Here is a 26,781-nt window from a genome sequence, read left to right on the forward strand (position 1 = left end):
AGGGTGGGAGCAGTGGGAGCTTTGCTGGAGACTGGAGTGTCTGTGATAGCAGTTAGATGTTAGAGCTAGCAAAGTAAGAATTAATGCTGTCAGTGTAGAACAGAAAGGCATGGGGGCTAAGAGCTGGGGCTCTGGAGCTACACTGCCTGGGTTCAAGTTCTTGCCCCACCACTTCCCAGCTGTGGGATCTTGGGAAAGTGGCTAGTGCCTCTGTGCCTCAGGTTTCTCATCTGTAAAATGGGAATAATAATAGTACTTAACTCACACAGTTGTTTTAAGGATTCGATTAATATATGTGAAAGCACTTTTAAAATTTTATTTCCCAAACAGATGTAGACGAAGACCTTTTAGAAACTAAAACATCTCCAGATCCAAAGAATAAGTCTCCAGGAGTAAAATTATACATATTAACAGAATATTTCAGGGCAGAGAGCTATGCCTCATACCTCAGTCTACCCACTATACAGACACCTGCTCACCCTGATTTTGGATTCCCCGTGCCAGGCAAGAAGCAGGTATTTCTAACCCTTCCTCTCCTCTTATCATATCTCTAAGGGTCTAGTCTCAAGTAGCTTTCTGATGGCTTAGGAATTCTTGGGCCCGGGCCTTGAACACCACTCCCTCAAAGTTTGTGCCCCATCCCCACTGATTTTAGTCTCTAGAACCTGAAACTTCAGAGTCTCTAAGAATTATTGGGGAGAGGTGGGGGAAGACGGGGAAATAAGTCCGGAAAGGACTGAGGCATAACTCACAATGGCTCCCTGAAAGAGACAGGAAATAAAAGGGCATACATCTACACAGCCTGGTGCCATGGTCCAGGCCATCTCGGAGACAAATAATATTACCCAACTGCCCTCCAGGACAAGGTCAAGGCAAACAGATCCATCCTTGGCTACCTATCATGGCTCTGAAATAATAGGGAGGCAGAAGACTACCAGGTTACTCCAGGGCCCCTAAGATCAAAGAGCGGCAACATCCAGGTCAGCTGCTCTACTCCTACCTGGAGCCAGGGAAATAGCTCAGATACAGAATGGAAAAGTAGACTCCTTTGAACTGTTGACTGAAGATAACCATTGGTTGTGACTGCAGTGAGTGTTTTTCTTTCTCTCTCTCTTAAAAGGAAGTTGCTAAACTTGTTACTGGAAAGAGTCAGATTCCTTAGATTGTTCCATATGCCCAAATCTGACAGTTACACTGGCACACTTTGATTCCCCATTTCAAAAACGTGTGTGGAGACACAACTGAGCGACTTCCATGTCACATCCTGTTCTCTCCATCCAGCTTTTGACATTTGCAGAGTACTCTTCCAAGGGAATAAACTAAGCGCAGATAGAACTCAGTCTTTTCCCTTTAAGCCTTCTCTTCCTTTAACATATTCTTCATCAAAGATGCACTAGAAAACACTGTCTAGTGCGTAGAGAAGGTGTAATTTTTCAGTTTCTCACTGAGACGCAGGTTGGCAAATAGGTTAATTTTAACTTCACAGATTGCAAGGTGTGTGAATAGAACAGCTATATCAAGAACAAAATAGAGCTGAGAAGAAAGAGCTGCTCTGAACCACCAAGCTGTTTCATCCCTAAGGTCATAAAGGGCATTGGGGGCTATTGCATTAACTACTAAAACAGCACCCGGGTGAGGAATTTCAACAATATGCGCCCCTTTGATTCTTATCAGGAATAGAGACCAGCGTGGAACGTGAAGGGAAGAAAGGGACATCCGAATTTTTCTTAAATAATAATTGTAACTAACACTGATTAAGTGCTTACTGCATGCCAGGCACCAGACTAGGAACATAACACACATGATCTCATTTAATCCTTACCACAACTCTTTGAGAAAGGGACAATTTCAGTCTCCTTCTGTTGATGGGGAAGCTAGGGCTCAGAGAAGTCAAATAATTCGTTGAAATCACATAGCTGATAAGTAGTGTCGGTGAGATTTGCACCACGGTGTGTCTGGGTTCAGAGCCCATACCCCATTTCTCTCTCCTGGCTTGTGCCATAAACCCAGTGATAAAAGATCAATTGCTGGCAATCCTCAGTTGCCTGGGGCCTCTCACACAGTTTATGGACTACCCAGTCTTACCATTTTCTTCCCAGCACCCATTGTTAGACCCTCCCTTAGAAGAGCAAGCCCACAGTTGTGGGGGGGGGGGGCGGGCGGGGGAAAGGGTGCCAAGGGCAGGGGAAATAGGAAAAACAAAGTGATTGACTTGATGCACCTGGTACCAAACCCATGGAGGAAGTAATTAAAACCAATGGGTAGACTGAGATTTAGGGTTTATCTGAATGTTTCAGTTATCAAAAGTATTCACCGTTCTTCATAAACCTGCATAATCAAGTTGGCTCCAAAGCAGTTTTGTTTGCTTTGCCCTTTTACCCACCTAATTCGTCTAGACAAAGACTTCACCTCTGGTTTTAGATGAACAAAGTCATTCTATATGAAACATAACTGGTTCTGCAAGTCACACAGCAGCAAGGGCCCACCCTTAGATTAAATACAATTTAAGGCCAGTAATGAACAAGGTCATTAAGTTATTTTAAGGTCTCTTACTCCCGCTGCCTATCCAACCAGGGTGTGCTTATTCATTTTCAAATGCCAGAAAAGTCCAAAGGAGGATATTATGTTCATCTTAATAATGAGTGGACTGTAAATGGAGTAGCTTCAGTACAAGTGACTTGGGTTCAGAGTTATGTCATTCCCTGGGTCTAAACCCTAGTCTCAACGACGGAAAATACACACACACACACATACAAAAATACATACTCAAACAAACGTTTTCAATGATACTATATTGAATTAAGTAAAGCTTTGTTAAGGACTTTGTTAAAAAAAAAAACTGGGTATTAGCCTCAGGATATTAAATGGCTGCCCTGGGGAAGGAAGGCAGCATGCGGTTCCTGCTGGGTTTGGGGCTGGGCACACAGAGCTGGGGCAGCATGGAGTGCTGATGTTTTGTAACTTTGTATATTAAATAAACATTTCTCCTTGGAGGACGTCTCACTTACCTGAATGCTTTGGAAAAGACAGCTTCCTTTTACACCTTTTGACAAATTTCCCTCTCTTGAATGAAGTATGTCTATTCCTGGAGGTCACAACAGCCACCGATGGATAAACAGACACTGGTAGAGACCACTGTCTGCTACGCACACCCAGGTTCTCCACTTCTCCCTGGGAGCACAGGTCAACCCTATTTTCCACCCTCCTCTGCAGTTAGGTATGGCTGTGGAGCCGTGAAATGTGGGCAGAAGTGATGCGTGCCACTTCGAGGCCCGGCCCACCACGAGAGCCTTCCAGGCGTGTTCCTCTGAGTCTGGCCTTTACCAGCTGTGCACTTGGAGGCACCTGAAGATGGCACAGCCTCCGTTGGCCCAGGCCCTACATGACTTCATGGAAGACAGCCACCCTTCTGGCTTGTTCGCTTGCCCAGTATCATCATACAAGCAAGAAATATACTTCTATGGTGTCTTAGCCGTAATATATTTTCAGGGCTATTCTTATGGCAATTCGCCTATCCTACCTAATACAGACACATTTTTCAGGCAAAAATCAGCTCCAAATTTGTTTAAAAATCATTTCAGTTTTGACTGACCTCTTGGGTATTACTCAACAGAAGCATTAACCACCTATAGATAAGTTCTGTTACTTACCTAGAAGCCCAGCTACACAGAGTAGCTTGACTCTGAATCAACATCTATAAATCAGAACGCGTGCCCTTGAGATTTTTCACGTAAGACTCGTTTTGAAACAACTGTTGGTTTTCTCTCAGGGAACCTTGACACATGCAAAGTACCCTTCTTAATTCACAGGCCAGGAGTTTTCTAATGATGGGGCTCCGGCTCGGCTCCGTTGTAGCCTATCTGGAGAATGAATACCTATGTCTTTGAAGTGGCCTCCAGGAGCCTCACAAGTGAATTTCTGTGATGCCATATAGTTACTGTTTGAGTAAGATTGTTTTATTTACATACATTATGCATCAATTCCCATCGCAACTGAAGACATAAAAAGGATATTCAGTGTTTTGAACAGTGTAAAGACCAAGTCGAAAACAATGTGCATATAACCAGCGTAAGGTAGATGCTGTTTTCTTCAACATTCCATGCAAATACTCTGAAGTATTTTTTAAGTGGTTTCAAAAAAAGTTTTCATATGATTTTTAAAATCTGCATAAATAGCATGCTTAAATTATCAGTTAAAGTATGCAAATTGCTTTTTTTACATACAAGAATATCAACCCCCCTCTTCCTCATTCTTCCCTCCCCATTACTGAAAAACAAGTATTTTGAGGAAGTTATTTGATTTCTTAGTTTCTGACCTCACAGATTGTTGGAACAGGAAATCAGAAGAGGGACCTGAGCAGAGAATAGTCCTAGAAATTGGGGAGGGAGATAAGGAGGAAGATAGAAGAGAAGATGTGAGGGGAAGGAAAGGTTATCTAAGCTTAAAAACAAGGGAAAGTGGGCGCCTGGGTGGCTCAGTCGTTAAGCGGCTGCCTTCGGCTCAGGTCATGATCCCAGGGTCCTGGGATCGAGCCCCACATCGGGCTCTCTGCTCAGCGGGAAGCCTGCTTCTCCCTCTGCCACTCCCCCTGCTTGTGTTCCCTCTCGCTGTCTCTCTCTCTGTCAAATAAATAAATAAAATATTAAAAAAAAAAAAAAAAAAAACAAGGGAAAGAAAGTGCCATGCTCACACAACCAGGGAACACAGGGTTGGAAGGGGCATATGAGGGTTTGCCCCAGCTAGTTGTGCAGTGACTGAAGGGAGGACGAGTCAGTGGACAATCCCCTCATAGGCTGCTGGAGGCAATTCAGTAATGAGACCAGTATACTAAGATTTCGTTGACCTGGGAATTATAAATTCACTTACTTTTAATTTTTTTTAGAGTACGTTTACTTTAAATGCTCAAATCACGTTAGTACTTCCTACAAATGAAGTTCTCTGCCCAAAACCTGCAAAGTGCTCCCCCGACATTTTTGGTGGATCCTCCAAAGGAGTGAGTCCTATGTGCTTAGAAGCAGCTGTGCGCTAGTCACCAGTGGATGTCCTCTCTGGTTAATGCCCACTACCCTATCCCAGAAGCCTCTTGGTTGCCACTGGTTAACAGAGCTCTTACGAGATCACCAAACAGCTCCCGGGTTGGGGACCTGGGGGCACTGATGGCTATCATAGATGAAAAAGCCAAATGAACGACCCGGAGTTCAACATCCACCTGCCCTCTCATCCAAATGCAGCTCATGTTAATCACTGGCCAAATTAAGTAGCCCTTTGGTGATATGTTCTCTCCACACTTCAGTTCTTCCTCTGTTTCCTCTAATCTTGATTTCTTTATAAACATGTCTTGAAGGCAAAAGGAATCTGATCTCAAAATGGATTCCTGTTTTGGTTTTTGAGGTCTGCCAGTAATTTGTACCATCTAAGGACATCAGAAGCAGCTATTTTGACCATAACCAGATGGCTGCAGCTTCCCAAATTATCTGTATCTTCAGTGTAACATTTTTTTCCCATTTGTTTTATGGAACTTTTTGTGAGTCTATTGGTATCTTTTATTTCAGCAATGAAAATTCCCCCAAGGAACATCTTTTCAGCCTCCCTCTCAGCTTTTTCCTAATAGTTGTAAATTGTGAGGTTAAAATATGAATTGAATAATCTGTTCAACTTTATAACGCTGCAAAGAAACATTAGTAACTTCCCAGTAGGCCGTGCAAATTTATATAGAAAAATTAGTCTGGGTCCAAGGCTTAATGTCTCAATCATTGTCCCTCCAACACCCCCAAAAACCAGTCTCAAAAAAAAGGAAATTTGAAAAAATATTATAGACTTTGTGTGCATAAAGTTTTATATATTATGTAAGAGGGATGTGTATGTGTGTGAGTGTGTGTAAAACTTTAGGGAAATAAGGTTATACAAAAGTCTAAATTTCAACCAAAATTGGGAAAAAGATGAAAAGAAGACCCTAAACTCTGGTAATTGGATTTTACTTGGAGTTATGAATAAGAACTGATCTGATTAGGAAAGGATTTATGTGGAAACAATGGGAAAACTGTAACGACCATCACTGAACTGAAACTTACTATGAGATTATGTAAGCTCTCTCTCTCTCTCCTTTCTTAGAGATATGCTCCTCTTCAGAAAGACAGCAAGCTTGATCCCTCTCTTTTCCTCACACAGGCCAAGGGTAGGCTATGGGGACCGAGAAGTCTACACAAGACCAGCAGAACTATCTTTTGTACACATGCCAGTTCTTCAACTACATCTTTGTGCAGACTGGTGTTACTCTGGCAACACAGTGATAAATAATAATGCCTCTTTCAACATAGCCTGCCCTGGTAAAGGCTTCAACTGGCAGTTAAGTAGGAAACCAGACAGAAAAGGGAAGATAGCTGTGAAGCAGGATGGAAAGCTGAGGCTGGAGAAGGTTATTCTATAAGCAGAGAGAGTTGGAGTATTAGTCTGCATTTTTCTGCACCTGATTTATATTTCCTATATAGTAGTCCTTAAGTATGCGGGGAAAGATCCAACTTGGATTAAGAGACTGACCTGAGGAGTGGCTCAAGGTCATTCCTTTGACCTCTCTGTGCCCTTGTTTTTTTCCAAACATAAATTAAGAAGAACAATTCCTTATGATTTTTGCAGGGCAACTCTGAGAGTTTGAGATGTTAATAGGCTGGCCATTAAACATTTCCATGTTGTACTGTCAGAATAGGGTAGATTATGCTGAGGTCAAAAGAGAAAACTAAACTAAAATCTTTGGGTTTTAACATGATACAAGTTGATTATCTCACAAAGTCCATGACAGACCTGGGCCACTCTCCAGGGTAGCTATTCTGCAAGTCTCAACATAGCATCCCTGATGCTCAGATCCTGGGATTCTGCTATCGCTACACAAGTACCCCTCTATGATGGGGGTGGCAGGAGAAAAGAGATTGGAGAGATTCATGGCACCACGTCTCACAGCCTGTTGGCCAGAACTCATCATCTGACCTCTCCCCAGGGTGATGGGGAGGCAAGGAAGGTACAGTTTTCCCATGTACCTAGAAGAATTAGGTGAGAACTGAAAGTCTCTTCTGCTGAGTTATGTGAGGAAACACATGAACTGTATATAAAATGATTTAAGTATTTTAGAAACCATAGGTAACAGTGAGGTGAATTATCAATAAGCTGATACATACCTTAGGAAATAGAATCTTTGTGCCCAAGACTCAGCCATATGTTAGGGTTGCTGAAGATAATTCTTGTAGTTCCTTCTCTTGGAGAACTTTCACTCTTGTTGGGGAGACCAGATATGCTTCAAAGGAATGAGGCAGCTAGACACAGGAGAAATAGCTTTGTGTTAGGAGCCAGAATACTTGGATTCTACTACCAGGTCTGTCACTTACTAACTGTATCACCTTGGACAAATACCTTAGTCATTCTTGGATTCCTCATCTGAAAACCACATGTAAGAACATCTACTTTATCTACCATACAGGGCAGTGGTGAGGACCAGCTGAGATGACCTCTGTGCCTGAGACCTGTGAATGACAACGTGTTCTCTATATACAAGCTATAACTACAGACCAAGACAAAACAGAACAATAGTACTTGAACTTGAACCATTTATTGAGCACCTACTCTTTTATAGACTTTACATAGGATTTCTCTTCTTGGAGTTTGGCTGTGGATTTAAACAGGAAGAGAGAAAGAAAAGAAACTCAATTCCATGTGTGGCAAGCGGTTTGAAACAGATGGAGGGGCTGGATTTGTGAGGAAGGCCTGGTGTTAAAGACAAAAAGAGATGAAAATTTTCTGGAGATTTGTGGTTGCACAACAATGTGAATATATTTAACACTACTGAACTGTACACTTAAAAATGTTGAAGATGGCAAATTTTGTGTTATGTGTATTTTACCACAATTAAAAATTTAAAAATAAAACAAGAAGGACAAAGAGAAGGTGGATGTGGATAGCATAAATGGTTTCTTGGGAACCTGAGTATTTAGTTGTAGGGAAAGGCCCATTGATGAAGAAATTTTAAAGGCAGGCTAACAAAAGTGGCCTAGATCCAGGTGTTAATAGGAAGCCATGATAGGTTCTTGAATAAGAGAGTGACATGACAAAAATGTTGTTTAACAAAATTAATTGGGCACAGTATTCAGGATGAATATTTACATCCAGAGAGAGGCTGGGAACATGGGCCACATATGATTGTTTCCTGAATCTAGAGGAACATGATTAGGACCTGAGCTAGTGAATGCAGAGGAAGAAAATTTGGCAGTGAAGACAAAAACCAACATATTGTGCCACTGATTAGATAAGGAGGATAATGGGAAAAGGAGAATCAAGATGCCCCAAAGTCTGAATGTGGAAAGTAGCAAAAATGACTTTGCACCCTTTGTCTGCCAACAGTACACAGGAGAGCCATCTTAAATACTTGATGTAATGCAAAATTTGTGATTACTTAATAACAAGGTGAGAGCTATAGACAAATTGTTCATTTTAATCTATTTGAAGTGGCCACATGAGCTCTTTCTCTTGCAGGGTTAAACTAAGGTCTGAGAAGTATATGTCATACCTCTGTTCTATCCCCCTTCAAGGCCATCTCCCCATTACCTCTGAACAAATCCACAGTCCTCGGCCTAACACTCAAGGCCTTGGATAGTCTGGCCATCCCATACACTTTTGAACCTTTAACTCACTACACCCTGTCATATGCTCTTATGCTTCCCCCACCAGACTGCGTAAGGCTTCCACAAGCAAGCCCTGCAGTTTCTCACTTCCATGCCTTTGCTTCTTCAGTTTCCTCTGTATTGAATGCTCTTTCTTCTTCTCTGTGAAGGAATTTGCCATGCTTTGCCCTATGCCCCAGTATAACTTTGTGCTTCTAGAATGTAATTTGATTCATTCGATTTGGGATTAAGACTAACTGAATATAGGGGCGCCTGGGTGGCTCAGTCAGTTAAGCAGCCCACTCTTAATTTCAGCTCAGGTCGTGATTTCAGGGTTGTGAGATGGAGCTCCTTGTAGGGCTCTGAACTCAGCTCGGAGTCTGCTTGAGATTCTTTTCCCCTCCCTGTACCTCTCCTCGCTGCTTGTGTGCTCTCTCTCTCTCAAATAAATAACCAAATTAAAAAAAAAAAAAAAAAAGACTAACTGAATATATGTTCTTCTATCTTTAGGGTGACCACTTCATCCAGGTTTGTCTGGCACCATTCCATTTTAAAACTGACAGAACGCTGTCCCAGGAAACCCATCAGTCTCAGGCAAACTATGGTGGCTGGTCATCCTACACTTCCTTTGTTGTATCACAAACCAAAGGACAGAGATCATTTGAGCTATTTCTATAAGCACCTTATTTGTATTATCTCAATTATCACAGCCTCCAATGAGAAAGGCATTATTAGTCCCTTTTACAGATGAAGAAAGTGAGGCTCAGAGAAGGTAAGTAGCGTGTTTGGGAAATGGCAGAGCGGGACTGGAACCCAAGATATCTGATTTTCTAGCCCATCCAATGGAGAGTCAGATATCAAAAGGAGTTGGAGGAGGAGGCTGACAAATGTTTCCCCATGTTGTGTCCCTTAGCCAAACGCTCCTTTTCTTTTTTTTTTTACGATATTATTTACTTATTTGAGAGATAGAGCATGGGGGTGCACAAGTGGGGGGAGGGGCAGAAGCAGAGGGAGAGAGAGAATCTCAAGCAGACTCCACCCTGAGCACGGAGCCCAGTGCAGGTTTCAATCCACAACCCTGAGGTCATGACCTGAGCTGAAATCAAGAGTCGAAGGCTTAACTGATGAAGCCACCCAGGTGCCCCAAACCCTGCTTTTCTTATTAAAGAGCTATTTATTCTACATTCCAGATATGGCTATGACTAGTTAATAAGTGCTCAATAAATGTTCATTGAATTGAGGTTAACCGATTAACAGACACCAAATGTGAAGAAAAAGAGAAGTGGACAAAGAATAAGGGAGTCATGAAAGAGAAATATGAACTAATTTTCAACAGTACACAGGAGAAAGAAGGCTAGCAATGGTGCTGCTAGTTAGAGCTTCAGATAAAATTATATCTAGTCTGCCTGCTCTCTCAAGTCTCACCTCCTTTCGATCAGATGGAAACCAGGCCCTTTTTCAACATTTTCTCAGAACATTTCCAAGTATTACTTCTCATTATTCTTATATTATTCCATTTGCATTTTAAGCATAGAGTGTAAAGGCTGGAAAACAATGAAACATGCAAATAAGGAAGCTGAAAGTGTTCTTTGAAAAGTTAAGTGATGAAAAGTAATGGGATTCGAGTTCTTTAAATGCAATACATTATCTTTTAAACCCACTTTTCTGTTCCTTTCCTACCTTCCCCCTGCTTTTGTTACTCTCTGCTTTGAAAAAAAAAAAATAGAATTCCACAATGGTATTTTTGTAGGGAAAAGTATCTTTTAGAGCTTGAATTATTTGTTTTTAATCTTATAAACGTAATGCTTTTCTGGAGAAAAAAATTTAACCTCGATGGAAAATTTTATGACAATTCTCCATCATTTTTATCTTAACTGGATTATCAAATTAATCCAGATGCATTTAGTATTGAATATTCTGGAAATTTGGGCTACCATGGGGGGGGCGGGGCAAGGCCAAAGTTAGTGACCTAAACTCAATTAAGGGATATTTTTAACCAACTGGATCATCACACGGTCGTTCAGGCAGGGCTTCCCTGTGAGAAGCTACATTTTATAATTTCTGTTTACATAAAGTAAGTTTTAAACTGTTCTCTTTCACAATCTGCAAGTTCTTAGGGGAAAAAAAAAAGAAACCATTTCTACGTTATTAACCTGCTTTTCAAAGTGCCCAAAATAGCCTTCCCCATGCATCAGTTGAGAATAAATGTATCTCCATGATGACAACAGGGACAATGGCTACAGAAATATTCTTTCAGGATGCTGGAATGGTCAGCAAAGCATTCTGTATCTATTTTCAAATAAATTTAAGAGAAGTTGAAAGATTTCCTGTGCTCACAGTATGCCTTATGTGAGCCAAACCCCAACCACCTCACCATAAACCCTGGGCTCCTTCTCTTCCCCCTCACGGCTGAGCCCTGGCCAGACTCTTTCCAGATCTGGTTCTGTTTCTTCTGCCCCTTGTAGATAATCTTGGATAGCATCCGCCCTCAAGCAACAAGTCGTCAGTGTAAGAAAATTATTTATCTCAGTTCAGAAATTTGTTAAGACGGGTCTTGCATGAACCACAAGGTAGATGAAGCTTATCTTTAGCTTAACCTTTGGGGGTTTACAACCTTCCCCGTCTGCACAGTTTCTCCTGCTCCAGGCCTTCCTTCTCAGCACCCAGAGGGATATCTCCTACTCCTACCTTCACAGGCTACTCTCCTCAAGTTTTCACCTTCTTCTCCCAAGAGAATTTGCAATTTACATACAGAAAGTTCCCCACCCTACCCTCCACACATGGAAGCAAGTTTAGTATTTTTATTTCCAAAACAAATACAAACTTATTTCATAAAATATAGGAAATTATAAAGAAGAAAATAAAAATCACCCATCATCCCACCATCCAGAGATGGGATATATATAGCCTTCTAGATTACTTTCTAAGCTTGCATGCCTATACAAGCAAATGAGACCATGAGTACATTCTATGTAGTAATCTGTTTTTTCCCTGTACTCTTGAATTAATAAGGGCACTCAAAGCTCTTTTTTTAAGTGCCTTAATAAATGCTAGCAGGGTCTGAATCTAACATTTTGTGCTTTCCTAGACTCTCTCTCTCTCACCCCACCACCACTACCACCACCACTTGGTCAGAATGATAGAGAGAAAGAAATCGTAATTCACTCTAGATTCAGAACAATCCACCGAAAGGGCCAGGTCTAACTACTGCCTACTACTGGGCTCTTCAAAGACAAGACTCCAGGCCTCACTCTTCCTCTTTGCCCTCCTAAAGTACTCTAGACACAGACTTTCTTCATTCACTGAGTAGGCCCTTTCAAGCTGACTCTGGAAAACTATTCTCTCTTACTGCTTTGATTGTTTCCTCCCCTTCACTTTCCCTGTTCTTTTTCTCCGAAGATGCTGGACCTCCTGGTTTGGCCCCTTATCTCACGCATTTTTATCTGTTCCATTTCTTTGTATTACTGCTTCACATTCCAGTAGATGTCCTCTACTTCACTTTCCAGCTCTTGCATTACATCCTTTTCATATAGGCAATAATATTTGTATTCTTTAAGAGCTCTTACTTCCCTGATTGATCTTATTTTATGTAATATTTTCTTGACTATGAGTATTTTTCTTTTAAAGTTTTATTCTGTTTCCTAAATGATCGAGGTTTCCTTCAGGTTTCACTTTTTGTTTATCTTGGTCTTTCTTTTTCATGCTGCTAGATTTCTGTGTTCCTTGGCTGTCCTCTCACACTAAAGAAGAAAGGATTAAAAGGTTGCTGAGGGTCCCGCTGTTGCAGCACAAACCAATCTACTTCTTGGGAGAGTTCTTCTCTGAGTAGGAAACCTAATAGAGGACTGAGACGGAAACATGCAGGCTTCGTTTAGGGAGTGAGGGTACAAGCCAACTCTGAGGCTTGAGACCCTATCCCTACCTACCCCCCAAACAAAGAAGAAGAGCACCTGCACCCACGTCAAAAGCCTTCACTTTCCTCCTAGGTTAGTTCAATTATTTAAGTGATGAGGTCTCAGAATATTTCCCTGGGAGTAAATGACGTGAGGTTTCTAGTGATAGAAAGGCACCTCCTTAGCACAGGTGCATAATCTCTTACCCAATTCTGAAATCCAAAGATCTCTAAAAACCAAATGTTGTTTTCCTAAGTTTGGGGCTGACTCATTAGGCAGCAAACCTGACCTGAACAGACTGCAGCTGCATATGGTCTTTATTTATCTACTTAGGTGTAGAAATAATAGCTTGGTTATGAGGTGCTGTCCCAGACCTATATGAAATATATAGTCCTCTAAGACCCCATTTGTTCAAAGAGTTTTCTCAAAACAAAAGATTGGTTGCTCAAAAGGTAAACTGAAGAAAAAGCTAATTTATACTTTTAAATAGTCCTATTTTAAGAGCAGTTTTGTTGTTGGAGGTTTTTACTGTTCGTACTTGTCTTGTTTTGTGTTTTTCCACTTACACCTATGAAATTTCAGGGAAAAAAAAGTCTTAGTATTCAGTTTAGGCAAGGTAGCCCATTTATACACAAATGGTAACATTATTAGTGGTCTATTCATTTATTTGTTTTATCACTTAGATTTGATTCTACATTGAGTTTTCTTGTTCTCTCCCTGATTTCCTTTTATGCCCGGATTAGTTCTTTAAAGAGCTATTTCTCCTGACACGTGTAATGGTGAGGCAAATTAACTTAAAATCTATAGTGAAATACCATGGAGAAAAAAAGTGAAAGGAAATATTAATTTAGAAATGATTCCTCGGGACGCCTGGGTGGCTCAGTCAGTTAAGCATCTGCCTCTGGCTCAGGTCATGATCCCAGGGTCCTGGGATCGAGCCCCACATCAGGCTCCCTGCTCAGCAGGGAGCCTGCTTCTCCCTCTGCTTGTGCTCTCTCTCTCTCTCTGACAAATAAGCAAATAAAATCTCTTAAAAAACAATAATAAATAAAATTAAAAAATAAAAAGGAATCCTCATGCAGAGCCATTCGTATTAGCCACACGTAATTCACCAGTTATCTCAGCTGGGCAGAATCATTTTTCCAGTTGTATGTGGAGTCATAAGGTAGAAATCGGATTAGCCTCCCTCTTAATAGAACCCAAAGCTATTAATAATAAATCCTAGAGACATAGTTTAATTAAAAAAAAACTAGAAACTATTGTCAGACAGAAATCACCTAATAAAAAAGTAATTTATAATGCACACCCTAATTAATAATTTACCTCCTAGGGTAAAAAAAAAAATTATCAAAAGTAATTACAATTAAAACACACTATTTCTCTTTTAAGGATAATAGGATAACACTAAGAAGCTAGGGTAATCTTGAGCAACAAATTCAACTGCTGCTATCACCACTTTCTGTCAAAAATTATAATTAATTTTTAATGCCTTTTTTTAAAAAAAAAACAGAGGCTCCTTTCCCTCAGCTTACAGTCCATTAAACTGGGAATTGTAACTTTACGAATGGTAAAAACTTCTAAACATTGTCTCGTATAATTCTAAGAAAGATATCCTCTAATTTAAAAGGATTTGGGAAACAACAACTAAGTGCTTAAGGCTTGGATGAGAGATTAAAATTGGCTTAAATTAGGCCACATTGAGTTACTGACCTAGAACCAATTTCTGATTAAACAAGAGACTTCAAGGAAGAAAATTAAATACAAATAGCCTCCCCCAAGCTATAAACATTATAAGAACAGGAACTTTGTAGATATTTTTCATTGTCATATCTTCAGCCTCTCATACAGTGCCCGTGTAAAACTTTCACACTTAAAATTATGTTCCTTGAATAAGTGAAAGAATAAAGAACTATGATACATATATCAAATCATTCTAATGTACACCTAAAATGAATACAATATTATGTCAGTTATATCTCAACAAAAAGAAAAAATCCTTTTCCCAATAAACAATTTTGCCAAATTAAAGAAATAATAATAATTACAGAAAAAAAAATGTATGCATATAAACAGTTGTGCTGGGCACTCCAATAAACTGCTCAGATCTTCCTTAAGGAACAAAAGATGTATTTCCCCAGCTGGGAGCAGGTGCTGTTGGCTGATAACTCTCAGTGGTCAGTCCCCGCTTTGGGAGTGCTGCCTCACCCCAAACCGCACCCTGTCCTCCCAGGGTGGCCCATACCCAGTGATAGATCTTTGTGGGTACAAAAGGCCCAGCCACTACCCATGAACTCTAAAAAGGTGATCCTAGCTTCAGAACCAGGGCTGTGTGAGAACTCTGTTGAAATTCCTCCATGGCTCCATTTCTTTCCTCCGCCCAGTTCTGCCTCCTTCCATTCCCTTTTAATGTGTTGATCCCAAGAGCACTCCCTAATAAATCTCTTGTATACTTATCTCCATTTTAGATGCCACTTCCCGGGGGATCCAGCCTGAGACAAGATGTACCCTTCAGTTGAGAAAATTAAAGATTTAGAAAAATAATACATTGTTAAGCACAATTCCTTGAACCCCCTCCTCCATTACCCAACTTACAACTAAATTTAGTGAGCCAGTAAAGAAGGGCTGGAGAAGGAAGATTTCAGTTGAAACAGACAAGAATCACCACGGGCAGATCATCAGCAATGCCGCCTTATTGAAAGCCAGTCTCTCAAAACAAGTGTGAACCTAATTTGTTGGCTTGATGTCTGGGAGTAGTGATGCCTCAAAGGAGTATTATAGCCTGGTCATTAGTAACATGGAATTAGGTATCCAGCTGACCTGGATTTGAATCCTTTCTCCACAACTTGCAGGCTGAGTGGCCTCAGGCAAGTTACTTAACTTTTCTCAGTCTTACAATGGAGATAAAGATACACAAAATTGTGAAATGCTTAACAAAGTATCCGGCACATAGTAAGCTCTCACTAAATGGTAGACATTCTTATTACTCTTCAAATATTTATCACTAAGAAGGCAGAAAGATAAAGCCCTTCCATTGTCACTCTCCCAACCTGCAACTAAGTGACTGCTATTATTGCCAAGGAGAAGAATCATCCTCTGCACCTTCGTTATCAGCACTCAGAAATGAAAAGGCTCAGTGTTCATTCACAAGGAAATAGAGGCAGAGGTGTGGGTGGACCCTCAAACCTGTCTGCTTCTTAAAAGATGGGCAATGGATGGAGTATTTCCTGGTTTGGGACATACTATCAAATATAGTGCATGTCCTTTGGAACATGTGCTGAGCTTTTATATCCACATGCAAAGGGTATGGGCCACTTATCTTCAATGAAGATATTGTCATTAGAATGAAGTTTAAGAGACTTCCAACTTCCACCATGACAGAATAAAATAAGTCAAGAATTTTTTAAAAAGTCAAAAAAATCCTCTCTTCCAAAAGCAACTATAAAGCTGGACAAAATCGTCAAAACCAATCATCTCAGCACCCTGGAATTTGACCAAAGACATAGAACAAACTGAGAAGCATTTATTCATGACAACTACTAAACTTTGGGTAAGAACAGCACAAGTCCGTGGCGTCTTGCCCAAGGCTGCAATCATCTCTCCTCAGTTCTCAGCCTGAGTGGGGCAGGCCGTGAGAATTAGAAGCTGTCGCTGCTGCTGCTGCTGCTGCTGCTGGAGGGGGTTCACTTGATTTGGAGCATCATCAGTTAAAGAGGAGATCTGGTGGCAAGGGAGGGCCAGGGCTCCATTAGCCTCAGGTTGCTGGCCTGTTTGGGGCAAGCACTGGACTGGGGGACCAGCCAGAGTTTAAACTGATAGTTATGGGAAAATGAGACCTCCATAGGGGATGTGATAAACTCTTCAAATATCCTGAATTGACCAGAGGCTGTGCACATACACAGCCGCCTACACTGTTCCTAGTGGACAGAGCTGAGTCTGGGCACATGAAAAGGAGATTCAAAAGAGGTCAGCAGAAAGCAAAAGATGATGCAGACTTGAAAGTGACCTGAAGTTTGAATACACTCCCGGGCCTACCCAGATCCATCAGTAGATGATGGAAGCCATACTGATTCCAGGTGTTTGAGCACAACCTCTGACCAATTGTTGGCTAACCCTAAGCTTCGTAGGCATATGCCAGAATTGAACTCTCTTTCCTCCTGATAGAGATGAACCCTAGAAAGTCAGACTGAAAAATAAAAACAGGGAGGAGAAGAAGAAGGAAGAGGAGGAGGAGGAAGAAGAGGAAGGGGAGAAGGAGAGGAGGAAAGAAAGAGTAGAGGCACCAAGGGCCACACCCTGCAGAAGAGAGAAACTTCATAGATGTAGACCAGGCAAGTTATTCAACAAAAAACAAGTCCATCAGGGGAAAAAAGTCAGAATCCAGAGCTGCTAAAAGAGATTATCTAAAATGTCCAATAGTCGGGCGCCTGGGTGGCTCAGTCGTTAAGCGTCTGCCTTCAACTCGGTCATGATCTCAGGGTCCTGGGATCGAGCCCCACATTGGGCTCCCTGCTCCGCAGGAAGCCTGCTTCTCCCTCTCCCACTCCCCCTGCTTGTGTTCCTTCTCTCGCTGTGTCTCTCTCTGTCAAATAAATAAATAAAATCTTTAAAAAAAAAATAAATAAATAAAATGTCCAATAGTCAACAAAGAAATTATGATATGTGCAAAGAAATAAGAAATTATGACCCATACTTGCAGCAGGGAGGGTAAGGGGGAAGTAGTCCATAGAAATTACATCTGAGGGAATCCAGATGTTTTGGACTTAGCAGACAAAGACTCACAAGTGGTATAAATATATTTAAAGAATGAAAAGAAACAAGAATTAAAGGAAAATATGATGACAATGTTTCAGCAAATAGAGAATCTCAATAAAGAGACACAAATTATAAAAAGAACTAGATGGAAATTCTAGAGTTGAAAAGTACAATAACTGAAATGAAAACTTCACAAACAGGTTTCACCTGAAAATGTAATATGGAAGAAAAATGTGGGAATTTGACAATAGATCCATAGAAATTATCCAATCTGAAGAACAGAGAGGAAAAGAGAACAATGCAATTAATGACTCACCTCTCATTAGACACAATGGAGGCCAAGTGAGAGATTTAAATGACAAAGTACTTAAAATTATTGAATTGTTCAAGTGCAATAGATGAAGTTTGAGACAAATAAATTATAACTCAATAAAGCTGTTTTTTAAAAAAAAAAACCAAGAATAAGAGAACACAGCACATACATACATATTTAGAACCATTTCTGGGACTACTCTGCCACTCCCATTCTCTCTTTTTACTCTCTCCTTTGTTTTTTGTTTATTTGTTTGTTTGTTGTTTGTTTTAATCCTCCATCACTACCTTTTCCTTCAACCAGACCATGACTTTTGTGGCACCCAAAACCCATGAAGCTCACTCAGGCCCAGAAATAATACTCAAAGATAGTCTTTGAGTCACAGATATTTTCAGATGGACTTTCTCCATGTTCAGATCTCCACCCTTCCTTTCTTAAGAAAGATTTCTTTTTTCCCACTGAGCAGTCCGACTTTATAAATATTAGGAAAAAAAAGAGAGAGAGAGAGATAAGTTGGACATCCAAAATGACAATTGTGACAATTTCAAGATGCCTAACATTCAACAGACAGCTTAAGAAATCCAAAGGCTAGGTCTCATATACATACTTGGCTTTGGCTCCATGATTTAGCACAATAGCAATTTTTATGTAAACTTAGATGTCTCAACATAACGGTCAACTAATTTGTTATTTATGTTTTTGTTATTTATGCCGATGTTTTCTATGGAACAAATAACTCCATCTACTTATGTGCATTAATCTGAAGCAGGTTTGGTGGGGAGGATTCCTTGAAAATCACCATACACTAAAGGCAGTATCTTTCTGTAAGATTAGTCAGATACAGGAGGAATTGGGCAGCTTTTCAAAACTGAAGCTGAACATGACAGATAGGGGCTAGCATCAGGTGGGAAAAGTTACACAGTGTTCTTGGAGCCTGGTGATAATACTGTGCTGGCTAAGCTCGTACGCTTCATCGGTGCAGTATGCTACGAGGACATTCAAATTAAGCTCCTTTTTACAGTGCTGAAAGGACATAATGTGATGCAGGCTTCACAAAACAAACTTTTATCAAAAATGAAATATCAATTATTAGAATTCTACCCAAGCCAGCAGCTTGATCTGGTGGGAAAATCTAAGGCAGCATGCCCTAATAACAAAGCCTTGGGCTGGGAATCAAGAATTCATTCTGGTTCTGCAGCTAAGAAGTTATGTAACCTAAATTATGGCATTTATATTCCTTGGTCCTCAGTTTTCTCATCTGTAAAATAAAGGTGTTAGTCCATCTGCCCCCAAGTCCCCTTTCAAACTTAAGTACAAATGACGCTTATAAAATAGTATTCAGTCCCCCTTCAATTTTTTAAATTGCTAATTAATAAAGCATTTTTAAGTGTTTGCCCAGGACTGATTGTTACCCTCCCTGAACAGTTTGGCAGATGATAATCCTACGGCAAATCATGAGGTCTCCAAAGACAACAGGGAGCAACTTGCTATAAAATTTTACCAAATTCTTTATATTATTAAGGAACTTCCAGAGTCAAATCATGACTGGATATGAAAAAGCTTGAGATTAACATCCACAAAAATGCCTTCTTCCAGACATCTTCATCTTCTGTGGACTCATGTCTGAGTGTTCATAACAAGATACTCAAAATATTCTACCCACTTTCCATGGAGTTCTTAAAAGGTTTAGTCAGAAATGAAGCAGAGATCACCAGCCTTTTCTACCCAAGTTATTCACTGCCTGTGTGCCTCACAAAATGCACCCCCTTATGCTTCCAACATTATTTTGGAATGCATTTCCCAGTGAGGGACTCAGGGAAATGCATTCTGTAAAAGCAGAGGTGGAGGGTCTACCCTAAGGTGTTCTCACTTTCAGCAGTCAACACTGAGCAAAGGGAAGCCAAACAAGAGATGAGGAGGAAAACCAGAGAATAAGCTCACAAATTGAGAATCTGGTCAATCTGCTCCATACATTGAGTAATAACTCTACCCAATTCCAGAAAAGGAATCTTTCTGCCCCCAATGCTCCTTAACTGAATCAAAGCTCCTACTTTTGTATTTTTCTGCAGAACCTCACCGCTGAGAGGTTTATTTTTCAAGCTAGCTATTTTCCTGAGTCAACTGGTGGAAATTCTCTAATTTGTATTACCTCTAGTCTAGTCCTGGGAGCCTATCTAGTAAAACAGGAGAAGGGAAATTTGCATTTGGGCTCAGATTTTTCACAATTTAATCAGCAGGTGAAAGAGAATCATCTTGCAAAACGTGTATTATCTTTAGATGGTCCTTAGCTGTCAATAACCAAGCTCAAGGATCACATTTGACAATAAGCAACATTAGTTTTGCTCTAAAACTATTGAAGAGTGGCCATGTTGTAAGAACCGAATAAGAAACCAAGGCTTTATTTTAACAAATAAGCATTGTCTTTCTCTAAACCATCTCTCTAATATTAACTGCTTTTTCTGTATAAATTCAACTCTTAATAAAACAATTAAAAATAAATGTATTTCATTGATCACTCTCCACCCGCCCCCCTATAGATCCCCCCCTATAGATCCAAAGTTATCTTATTACCCTAGATTTGTACTGACTATATTGATTCTCTCCAAGAATCTGGGATGGGGATTCAAGAATCTGGTCATGGGGATACATGACCACTGGACATGATTCAGGGATGTTGCGCTTAAAGAAGCTCTTTGTGGTCATGCAGTCCTCCTTTGCTGACCAAAGCTTATATCAGTTCTTGTACTAAGATGGATATATGACCATCTGTGATCGTTAATGAAAGATGATCCCAAGCCATAAGAAGCAACTAACCCTTACCACAGCAGCTGGACTCCATCTCCGAAGAGAGTTACAGGAGAATTGTTGCATGCATAGCATTGCTTTGCAAGAATCTGATTAGATACAGTGTGGTAACCAAAAAAATGTGAACAAGCACAACCTCAGAAAGTGAGATTTACTATTCCGTTCTCAGTTCCACATACTTTCTGCATTTCATGAGTAGAAAGGCATTGTTTCTCTAATTTCCACAGAAGCAATGATAAATTATTTTACATTATACATCTGGAAGTAAAATTACGGAAGGAGAAAAGTTAAATGGTATGAAAAAAAGAAAGCCGAGGTTACTCCCCAACCATTGTCCTTAAAGAGGAGGCAGAGAAGGACAAGCCATATCCAGGCAGAACAGAACATACACAGGTGGCATACTGTTTCCTTTGTCAGCGTTGGGTCAGAAAGGAACCAGAGGAAAACTAAGTTTTCATAAGGTAGAAAAGAAGGTAATGTGTCTAATGAATTTTAAAAGGAACTAAATTTTTCCCACAATGTTTCTTGAAACAAAGCCTAAAGAATCACACCGTTTTAGAGGATCAAGGGAACAAAACCTGATCAAGTGTAAGGATAGCAAACTGAGGAACATACAGGGCCCAGAAAACTGGTGCTGTTTGAGAATGCAGGCCCCATGTTGCCAGATCTTCCCATTTTATGCTAGAAATCATATGTAAAATCTCCTGACTTTTATAGCGGTAAGTGGCCCACGCAAAACACCTGTGCATGTTAGCTTTAAGCCATGAACCAGCAGTTTGCAAATCTCTCCCTCCACACCCTGAGGACACTGGGGCTCAAGAAGTTTACAGTCAAGGTCCGATAACTGCTTGTGGGCAAGTCCAGGCCTGGAATCCAGATCTTTGTGTTCAGTCCATCCCACTCAGTAAAACTGGCTTACCCTAAATAGGTGAACAATATGAAAACTACAGAGAGGAAAAAAAATAGATGGATGTGGACCCATCCATTCTTTCATATTCACTACTCAATTAGCAAATACACTGCCAAAGAAAAGAATCTGAGTCTTCCCACATGCGTGTGCTCTGCTATGAGAAGCAAGATGTTTACAGATGTGCGGCCACAGATCCGTTGAGAGATATGCAGGGATACACACAGAACACTTCTCAGATTAGAGTCACACTTAAGGACTGCGAACCATCTTCCTCTAGGATTATGACACTTTCTCAAAATGACAAGCGTGTTGACATAAGGCAATAAACACAACTGACCAGTATTTTCTAAGAAGTTTTACTCGTTAATGCCTTGAAATAACAAACACTATTTAAAAGCCTTTAAAAATAACTCATACTGCAATATTTACTTGTTCCTGTTGAGAACGGAGAACAAAAATAGCCACTCATGGAGGCTTGCATAAGAATAATGTGCTACATTTTTCTCAATAAAATCACAACCAGTTCTCTAAGGTCATAGGTAAAATTCACAAATTTTCACGAAACAAGATAATGCAAACTCAGGAGGATATTTCATCCCTACAAAGAAAAAACAAAAAAGGAAGGTTGTGTGTAAGAATGTTACTGGGGAGTAGTGACTTGCATCTTGCAGGAGTGTGGAATGCATTATGTATGCATAATAGGTTTGCAATAAAGTTGGGGACTGGTATTTAACAAGCTCGCCTTAAAGGAACCTTCAGCCATGAGTTCTAGGATAAGAATTTTAGTAACTAAGACTACAAATACTCAGTGAAAATTTTTTAAAATTTGTCTTAAAGTGTATGTATTCCTATGCAAATAAGATGTGATGTCTGTGATCCATAGACATTTAACATCTTTTTATAATAAAGTTGACAAAGCATGGCTTGGCATTCACTGGCTGAATTTTTTTATCTATTTCATTTAGAACTATATAATCAATAAGGGGAAATGGAAGAAATTCCTTTACAGAAAGGCTGATTTAATTTCTCATAGAATGTTACTATTTAGTTGGTCTGCTTTCTGCCATTGCAGTCTCAGAAGACTCTGAGAGTATGAAATAAATTATACTCACCACAGACCATACAACTAAATGTTCTTTTATGTTATCAAAAGGAATCAAATTAGAACAGCAGTACTTTGTAAATAGCTGGTCACATGATCAGACATTAAGCTAGGAGGTCATTCTCTAAGGACGTAGGAGCTTTAAAAAGATCTAAGAAGACAGGAAACTGAACCAATAACTAAATACTACCATGATCTCATGCTTCATTTTGGGAAACAGTGTAGTGGCAATAAAGAGAATTTTAGGACTATTTTAGATACAAGTATGCAAGGATGGTGAGCTTGCTGTCTGCAAAGGAGCTAACTGCTCCCCTTATAAATGTCAGAACCGACTTCGGAAGGATCCGGGCCAATATAACATCATCTCAAAAAATAACAGCCATTATTATAGATCATACTGCAAAGGGTAGTTTGAATCATATCATCCATACCAAATTCAGTTTCCAAAAGGTAAATCACAAAATTCCGTAATTTTGGTGGCATATTCCTCACCAGGTTCTTAAGGCCAAACATTCTCATAGGCAACAAATGTTTGCTCACTATTTTCTGATTATAATTCCCATAGTGAGAAATAGTTTTGTTCTCCTGAACATGTCATACTTCTCTAATGAACATGACAGTTTTCATCCTTGTACTGTAGCATTTATCATCTCTCAGGGGTCAGGATTTATTCATCTTTGTATTTCTTACTATCTAATGATGCTTTGCACAGTAGATACTTAATACATGTCTGTTGATTAATAGTCATCTAATCGCCCTTTCATGCATGAAATCAATCAGTCGATCTAACATCCATTTAGATAACTCAAATAAAAAATTGAAATGTGAAATGTGTGCTGTTTGTTTTATATGCCTTCTTTGATACATTTTTACCAATTAAGGGGTTTTTTTGACAAAGTTTACTGCTTTCCGTGAAGTACATTCTCTCCCTCGACATTCCTAGATTTAGTGCTGCAATCAAGGGGGAATGAAATAATTATTTCTAATATGGTTTGTAACAGAAATATGGTCCTTAAATCGCTTCCTTACGTGTAATGACATATAAGAGTTCCATCTTCTCACGGAGAACCTACAAGGATTACAATACCAACCTCCTGTGTCATGAAAGTTCATCGCCCAGCGTCTGGCCAAGTTTAAATCGGAGCACATCCGCTGAGCTTTCATAATCCAGCAAGATGCAAGTAAGAGTTCTGGGACCATTTATCTCATCCTTCTCAGTTAATGGGGGTCCCTTTCCCTCTTTACCCTGAGAAATACTGTTTGGCATGGTCCTTAAGCCACTGCTGCTTTTGGATTTTCAGTTAGCAGCTTGAGCTGACAGTGTCAAATTCCGACTGTGTTAGGGCAGAGAATGTGCCCACTCTCTGAGAGTCACACCTCAGCTGAATGCCTGCCTCATACACAGCCACATCAATTTTCTAAGCAGCATATGACAACAGGCGGAGGCCAGAGCTGCAAGGTAGAAGACCTGGCTTTCGGTCCTAGCTGTCACTTCACTTCTTTCAATCAAAAAGAGTCACCCTTTAAACATATTTCTTCATGAGTCAAATGCCGAGTTTGACTCAAAATGTTTTCTAAAGTACCTTCCAGACTTGAAAATCTACAGTCTCCATCTCTTAAAATCTCTTAGAATAGTTTTCTCACCTATTAAGTGGGGGCATTGTAAAGATTAAATTAGACAGTAAACCTATTAGTTCAGGGACTTGATCTATTTTGTCAGTCCTCTAGCCCACGTGACCAGAAGAGCACCTACTACTTTGCAGGCATCCAATAAGTATTTATGGAGTGAATCAGTGGATGCTTTGAACAGGAACAACAGGAATGTAATTCCTTCTTAATAGCTGGCTGCACTGATACTAACCAAGGAGATGACCCAATAATTCTGCCCGTCCACTGAGCAGCACCAACCACAAGAGCTGTCCCACACTTGACGTCTTGCCCACTTATCTCCGATGCAATTGCACGGCATGCCTATTTTTGAAAGGCCCCATGGTTTCTGTTCCAAATCTCCACTCCCAGGGCAATGGTGCTAGGATTAGGAGACTGGTCTGGATCACCCCATTTTCAGTACTGTGCACCCACTTTTTTTGATGATGTCACCAACTGAGGACAACATCGAAGACCCTTGTTTCCTGGAGGCTGCCTGGGAAAGGCTGTGCTAAACCCCATCACCCTCATGGCATGAGGTACACATTGATCCAAAGTTCTGAATTATTTGAGGCAGATCCAATTTCAAATTGTCTTATTATCTGAGGACATGTCAGATCATGTGTATCAGTTTTTGTTTCAAGATATGTCTCTTCTCTCTTCTCTGCTCCACGGTTCTTGTTTAAGAAATTTAGGACACCATTGCCCAAAGCATTTTCCCCAAAACCTAGTCCTGAGAGATGCCTTGTGAATAAAAACAGTTTTATGGGAAAATACTGCGTACACGATGAATATTACCATGTTAAATGCTTCTATAGAGGAGAAACCAACTTGTACTTCTAGTATTTCCCCAAGTTTTGTTCACCAGGAAGCATTTTCCTTTTTCGGTAACACTTATAAACACCCTGGAATGAAGGAACATTTTTTTGAGAAATGCTCACAAGTCTGTTTTAATTTGGACCAAAGAAGGAAATGCAACATAATCTATGAAAAAAATGACAACCTTCAAATTAGTACTGATAAAAACATTGTAACCTTAAAATTTACCTGTGAATAAACTTCACAGGGAGGAAGCAGCCCTAGCTTTAATAGATGTTGGCATTAAGTGTTAAAAGGCAGGGCCCCAGTGAGGCATGCTTTCCTCCCAAGGGAACAGGCTGTAACCTAGGCTGTTAGTTTGGGGGTGGAGGAGGGGCATGCCTTTGATAGCTTGAAACAGTAAACTGCCACAGAGAAAAAGGCTTCTGACCAATAAGGGGAAATCTTCCAGGAGAAATGCAGACAGGAGATCATCTCCTCTCTGCCCAGTTAACTCCTCGCAGATTTATTTCAGATATGGAAGAAAGTTTTGGTGTAAGCCTGTTTTAAAGAGTTATCCACATTAGAGGGAAAACACATATCTTACATTCCTCCCATTCGATACATTTGCACAAGAGCAAAGGGAAAAGTTTGAGTCAAAGACCAATGCAATTGACAGAGAGAGGTCATGGATGAAGCAGGAAGTACTGTACTGGAGAGGTAACGTCCAAACAGGACGGATTCATATATGGGTGCGCTAGGTCTGAGAGGCACGTGTAGAGTCTAGTAACTACAGCGGGGTGCTTAGAACTTTCCTTGATTGCTTAATACAACTGTAGGTGGTCCTTGGCTGCTTCTGATTTGACAAGGACATCACAGTGGGGTTCTAAAGTGAATTAGGTAAGCTGCCCTCTGTGCGTTCAGCGACAGGCACCTGGGCATCTATGGTTTATTAACGGCTCTCTAGGTGCTCGGGATGCAGCCAGAATTGAGGACCATGGCTCTATTCTCTTCCAGAAGATGCTTAATTTCCCTGGCAATGCAGGTTCAGAAAGAAAGGAAAAAAGAGAGGCCAGAGATGGGGAAAACCAGAGTCACGAGTCTGGCTTCCATGGCAGACCCTTCACATGTCCTGTAGAAACTCCCTGTGCAAGTTGGTAATTGGTTGTGGGTGAAGGGTGATCAGAGATCGAGACGGAAACAGACTTTAAATGACAGCAGTTTAGGGCGCCTGGGTGGCTCAGATGGTTAAGCATCTGCCTTCGGCTCAGGTCATGATCTCAGGGTCCTGGGATCGAGTCCCGCATCGGGTTCCCTGCTCAGTGCAGAGCCTGCTTCTCCCTCTCCCTCTGCCACTCCCTCTGCTTGTGCTCTTCTGTCTATCTCTCTGTCAAATAAATAAATAAAATCTTTAAAATAAAAAAAAAAAATGACAGCAGTTTACAGAACACTGCTGAACACAGTGAGCCGCGAGCAGAGGGGAAACAACAAGACTTTTACAAACCCCAAGAATGCTTTTGTAGTATAAGCTTATTCCTTGTAGCAAATTCACTGTAACCAAATCCCCAAAGACCCACTTCTTAATGCCATGACAGGAAAACATCTTTGTTTTACAAAGCCCTTCATTACAGTTCTCTAGTTCCAACTTCATCTCCCCATCAGATAGCCACTAAGAATACCAGCTAGCATGTATTAAGCTCTCTCTCATTACATGCCAGGCAACGTGCTAAGCACGGTAAGCACCGAGGCTGTTCCTCTTCACCACAACCCCGTGCGATGAGTAACGTTCTTCTCCTTATACGGAGAGGAAAGTGAGGCTTGGAGAGGTTAAGTAACTTACTCAAAGTTACACTGCTGGGAAGCGAGGGAGGGAGGCAGGGCCAAGCTGGACCCTGTCTGCTAGAGTCCTTGCTCTT

At 40.6% G+C, this 26,781-nt stretch overlaps 1 long non-coding RNA gene across 1 annotated transcript in view; it reads right to left on the bottom strand.

The window, feature by feature from the left end:
• LOC118546571 (uncharacterized) overlaps positions 1 to 26,781 on the bottom strand; it is a 112,416-nt gene that overhangs the window by 27,302 nt on the left and 58,333 nt on the right. Inside the window, exon 4 of the long non-coding RNA XR_013446751.1 lies at positions 7,170 to 7,304. This is a non-coding gene — a long non-coding RNA (uncharacterized LOC118546571). The remainder of the gene's footprint in view (positions 1 to 7,169; positions 7,305 to 26,781) is intronic.

The sequence above is a fragment of the Halichoerus grypus genome, chromosome 4 (genome assembly GCF_964656455.1).
Source record: "Halichoerus grypus chromosome 4, mHalGry1.hap1.1, whole genome shotgun sequence".
In the NCBI taxonomy this organism is placed as follows: domain Eukaryota; kingdom Metazoa; phylum Chordata; class Mammalia; order Carnivora; family Phocidae; genus Halichoerus; species Halichoerus grypus.